The sequence below is a fragment of the Mus pahari genome, chromosome 16, assembly GCF_900095145.1.
Source record: "Mus pahari chromosome 16, PAHARI_EIJ_v1.1, whole genome shotgun sequence".
Lineage (NCBI taxonomy): Eukaryota > Metazoa > Chordata > Mammalia > Rodentia > Muridae > Mus > Mus pahari.
In genome coordinates this window covers 23,132,617-23,138,616 of record NC_034605.1, presented here as the reverse complement: position 1 = coordinate 23,138,616, position 6,000 = coordinate 23,132,617, and the positions used below count along the sequence as shown (strand labels likewise).

General features: G+C 40.5%; 1 protein-coding gene across 1 annotated transcript in view; it reads left to right on the top strand.

The window, feature by feature from the left end:
• The window catches only part of Nme8 (NME/NM23 family member 8), a 54,753-nt gene that overhangs the window by 8,910 nt on the left and 39,843 nt on the right, over positions 1 to 6,000 (top strand). The window lies entirely within an intron of this gene.

Below are 6,000 nucleotides of genomic sequence, written 5' to 3'. Positions count from 1 at the left end.
AGAGAGAGAGAGAGATTATAGTATGCATTATATAGTGGAATTATAATACAATTATTTACAAAACAGAAAGCGCCGTGGTAATGATAGGGTATAATCCGTGACTACTGCTTTCCTGGATCTCTGTATGTTATCTTAAAGAGTGCGTTGTACTGATATTGGTTCTCCTGTTTGGTTGCGTTTGCTTTTTATGCATAGTCTTTTAGTAATAATGCAATAAGGTATTGCAGAGCTCTTGTGGATCCCACCAGCAGATCAATAGGACAACGAGACTTTTATATAGTTTGACATTTTAGGCCTTTCACTGGGGCAGATGCTCAGCTAGCTCAGCTAGAATGGTCTTAGCCTTTGCACCATGTGGCTAGCTCTCTACCTCTCTGATCTCCTCTGGTCTCCATTCCCCTCTGGATCTGCTTCCAATCACTGTGTCTTCTTGCCTCGCCCATGCTACTCTCTCTGCCCCCTACTTCCTGCCCAAGCTCTTGCCTGTCAGCTCCTTATTGCAACTATTCAGAAATGAAATAATCTCTGATGTATCTCTAGACTGCCTTAGGAACATGAGGAAGGACAATTACAGAACAGAAAACCTGGTGATGGGCCATAGACACAGGACCAAAATCCTGCCAGCACTGAGCTCTGTGCCAGTACGAGTTGAGTCATATATACAGTACGTTATAGTTAATATAACCTTACACTTCTATTAATATGTAAAAATCAATGTGATTGTAAAATATTTGAGATTTATTGCTTTCTAGTCTAAAAGTAATTACAATAATCCTCCCTTGTTTTTTCCTATCAAGGGGATACAATAATCAACCTTCTTATCCCCACTTCTTGTTCTTTCATCCACTTAGATAGGAGACAAAGAAGGATAGAGGGGAGACAGACAAGGAGAGAAAGAAATACCTGAATCTAATCTCCTTTACTTTGTCCCTAACCAAGACTAATAACAACTTGTAACCAACCACCCCTAAATAGCAACAGATATCCACAACCCATTGTACAACCAAAAACAGCCCACTACACCACTCAGGAATAGGTGGGTAATCATGCTCCTTAGATTGATTCATGCTGTCTTGGATGGAGAGGTATCTTTTGGGGATCCTAAGAAAATTGGGACACTGACCAAGTCCTGAGAAAGCTGGCTCTTTCACTCCCTGTCGAGGCTCCGTGAGATCATCTGGGACTAGGAAAATGCAGGGCTTAGCTGAAGTCCTTGTTGAAGCGGTCTATGAGGCGGGACCACCTGGAGCTAGCCACTCAGCTGCCCTGGATGCAATTTTCAAGGAAGCAGCAATTGAGGCAATCTGTAAGGCCGGATCACGTGGACGACTTGTTTTGTCTTCATTGGTGTCTGGTCCGTGTCTTCGGTGAACACATGAAGTTTTAAAGTTAATATTGTAAGGATGTGTTTATATTGACACATGTGTGGCATGTGCGGTGTGCACAAATCAGCTGGTGATGATTCTCTGCTCTCTGTCTGAGAGGGTGAAAGGCATCTGTCAATCTCTGTAAGTCTGCGAGGACTGACTAACCAAGCCGTAAGGTACATCTCTATCCATGCCATGTGACGGGAGGGCATGCGATAATAAGTCATGAGGACTGGGGAACCAGAAAAGACTGGTTGGCTGCTCCTGAAGCAGCCACGACTCAGCCGGCCTCTGAGCTGTTCCCACATAAGGGGAGTAGCATTTGTGTCACGGTTCTGTTGTTCTTCTGGGTCTCTTCTTCCACATTATCAGCCAAGATATTCAGGATATCTTCCATGGTCAAATCTAATCTTAATTAACTTTGAAGGAATTCCTATCTTTTTGCTTCCTGTCAAAATAAAACCTCCTCCTCCCCAACACATCCTGACTTCCATTCTGGGCCAACCACATCCTTAAAGTCTAATGGATGATTTAATTCAGCAATGACTTTTCTGTAAACCTAGTTCATATCCCAGATAATTAATAAAGTCTCTTGGTATTTTTTTTTTCAAGAGCAATTTGTAATAACCAGCAGGGCAAAGTTTTCTGTACTTTGTCAAACAATTTTTTGGAGGTGTCTGCATCTGAGTGGGCCACAAAGATATCACCCATACACTGATAAATTATGGATTAAGAAAACTGTTTAAAAATTGTTTCTAACAGCTGTTGTACAAAGTATTGACAAAAGATGGGACTGTTTAACATTCCTGAAGACCCTACATTGGCATCTCTTAGTTCGTTTTTCATGCACAGTGAAAGCAAATCTTTACCTTATTTCTCAACAGATATTGAGAAAAAGCAATGTTTAAATCAATCACTATAATAGGCCACAGGTAACAAAGAATTAAGGGGATTCCAGGTTGCAAGAAACCCATAGGCCAAATTACTTTATTGCTCTGAGATCTATCAGCATCCCCAGTTTTCCAGATTTCTTTTCAATGACAAATATAAGAGAACCCCAAAGGCCGGTAGACTCTTCTATATGTTGAGCCCCCAGCTTCCCTTGAACCAGATATTCCAGAGCCTGTAACATTTAAGGAATACACCCACACAAGCTTGTTAGATAACCGTTTTAATGGTAGAGTCGTTGGTATTCTGTCAGTGGCCCTCCATATAAATTTGGAGAGTCAACTTCTGCGATGGACAGTCTGGATGGTCTATAACTGGTTTTGATAACATTATTCAAGACCCTCATCAAGATCATCTCCTACCGGATGGCTTATCCCTGAAGTTGGAGGAATGCTAATCTGTGTTTCCCACTGTTGCAATGGATGCTCCTCTAAACGTCCATGGCTATGTCTACCACATATGGCCTCAACCTTCCTATCTGACCTTCTGGCCCTATACATTTAATCCATTTTAGAGCTTTGTTTTTCCTGAGTCAATGTCTCAATCAATAGGAGCTGTGTAGCTAGCTACCTTTTGAAAGTTGGATTCCAAGAATCTTGTGGAATTATTGTTATATCTGTTTTAGTATTCACTAGACCTTCAATCTCAATTTCATCTAATTGTAATTTCAACTTTTGTCTCTGGTAATTTATAGTAATTTGCCAAAATACCAGTTTTGTGGAGTCTTTGGAATCCCTTGTTCTGTCTGTTGGAGCTGCTCCCTGTTAAATGCTGCTTGTCTTGTCAGACATTATTTTTTTAGTTGCTTTCTAGCACAGTCTCTCCTTGGTCAACATGAAATTAATGGCTCATGTTGTTTTTTTGTCAGGGCCTGAGCAAAATCCCTTAGGAAGTTTTCCAACAGTAAAGAGTTGACTTGTATACCTCTAGAAGGAAGACTACTCCATCCACATCTTTTACATATCCCAGGAAGTTTTCTCCCTGAATTTGCAATAGAGAAAATTGTATCTTTAAGAAGTATTTGTCTACAATCCTTTAGCAAACAAAACCTGGTCTCCCATAGCCAAAGCGCTGGACATTCTGAGCTCTCGTACAATTTACCTGTCCAATCATAACTGAATTGTAAATATTAATAATAGTAGTTTTAATCCATTCATAAATAGGTGCAGATCTGGTCCCTTAGGGTATAATAGCTTTTTGCACCCAGAGTTAGAATTCTCAAAAGCTAAAAATTCCAGTAAAGTTTCTGTAGTATTTGGATGTTGTATCGCTCTACTTACAGATGAACTTAATCTTTGTAAAAAGTCAGTAAAAGGTTCTTCTGAACCTTGGAATATCTTTGTAAATTATGCATATTGTTTTCCCTATTGTTCAACTGTATTCCAAACACTTAAAGCTACTTACTATATGACATTGCTCCAATGGACATCATTAAACATACTCTGCACTCTTAATTCAGCATATTGACCTTCACCTAGCACCTGATCCTTGAAAATATTAATTTCTCTCGTCCGATTACATTTCTCAGTATCTGAAGCTCTTTTTCTACCATGTTAGTCATTGTAGTTGAGGGCCAGCTTTTAGATTGCTGACATTAAATCTTTCTGATCTTTTGGAATTATATGTCTTGCGTGGTCCAGTTATTAAGTATCTGCTTCACATAAGGAGAATGCACGCCATAGGCCATTGTTATTTTAAAAAAAAATCTTTTAGATATAGCACTATTATGGGCTTCCACCTAAATTCTTCATAACCTTGTGGCTTTATGTCATGTGGAGCTATTTTCTTACTGTAACTGAAAAAATCATTGTAGGCTTTCTAATGGGCCTAGATGGCTATCTTGCAATCTTGCCACAAGTTGGCGGTGTAGGCTGTAGATTGGATTTTTCTGACCTATGCGAAAACCTGATTCTATAGTTTTTGTTCTAATGCCTTTAATCTAGCATTCCATCTCTTAGTCTTTTCCTCATCCGAGTCTGCTTTATTTTGATATTAGAGAGGATATAGAAAAATATAACTATTACTGAACAAATTATAATCATTTAAAGGCTGAGAGTCAAAACAAAATTATATGAGGTCCAAAGTGCCTTAGTGTTTTCCATATTTTAACACAAAAATTATTTTCTTCTTTAATTTCTGTAGCTCTCTCCTTTCTTCAGAGACTTCACCTTATCGTTTAATTAAATATTTTCTAGGACTGTTTATAGTCAGCTTCTTTCCTTTCTTCAGAACGATTCTACCTGCTTTTGTGTTACTTCTTTTAAACTTACTATTTATTTCCATATCTAAGTATCGCTAAGCTCTCTCCTCCGCTATCTGCACGTTTGTGCACACGTTACTAGTTCAGAGGTCTGCTAGCATTTGCTGGAGTCACTCTGAGTTTCAGGAAGGTGCTCCTTGCCTATGCTACCCAGATCTGGTTTCAGGTCCCCGCTGGCTCTAGAAAGCAGCAGCCAGCTCTTCTGCAGGCAGCATACCGCGACATGCCGGGAGACACAGACTGTGGTGTCTGAAGGACTGTCACTCCAGAACCCCACTGCAGCTAGCTTGCTGGCAGCTGTGGGCAGAGCTGCTTCACCGTCTGCTCAGGGTGAGGTCTCTAGGAAACCATCCAACAATTGCTCCTGTTTCTGGGGACTCTCCTTTGTCTCCCATGTCTGGAACTTTTGGCCTAAAGCCTGAATCAAGTGCCTAAACTTGGACTTAACGCCACACTTTGGTAAATATTTTGCCAAATATTGTGGGACTTTCATGGATCCCACCTTGGTTCAGTAAGACACAGAGAGGCAGAGTTCACTGAGGCTGACTGTTCAGCTAGTTCATCTAAACTTAACTTAATTTTTCTGCCACGCGGCTAGCTTTTTACCTCTCTGCTCCACTCTGCTCTCTCTTCCCTTCTGTGTCTGTTGCAAATCTCTCAGGTCTGCTTGACTACCACGCCTCCCTCTCCTCTGCCCTGAAGTCTCACAGGTACTTCCTGCCCAAGCTACTTTGCCATTAGCTCTTTATTACAACCAATCAGCAGCAAGACAACCTCTGATGCATCTCTGAATTGCCTTAGGCAGGTGAGGAAGGGTGAATAGAAAACCCAGCCATGGGCCATAGAAATAACAATATCAAAATCCTACTATAACTAAGCTCTGTTCGTACAGAATTAACAATAGAAAACACAGAGACAAGCCTTCATATAAAGAAAGGTGATGCCAACAATGTTTCTTCTGGTTTCTCCGCAGGTTTGCCATCAGTGTACAGCAACACTGCTGATTTTTATGTTGACTTTGCACACTATGTCTTCGCTGAAGTTTGTCAGCTCTTAATTTTCTGGTAGAGTGCACAAGGGTGTTTAAGGTCACAGGGTCATGCTATTTACACGGCTTCCTTCCTATTTGTATCCCTTCCGTTTCTTTCTCGTGTCGTCTTACTTTTTGTAAGATTTCTAGCGATGGATGTCAAGCACTGCAGAGGAGAGGTAGTGGATATCCTTGTATCATACCAGAGTTTAGAGATGCTGTTTTTACTCTTTCTGTGGCTGGCATACCGCTGGCTGTAGGCTCATCCTTAGTATGCTTGGATGTTCTCCTTCAATCTTGAGTTTCTTCAGGGCTTCTCTTACTAAAGGATTTTCCACTTTGTCTAAACTTTCTCTGCTCCAATTGAAGTGATCATGTCTAGCTTTTATTCTATT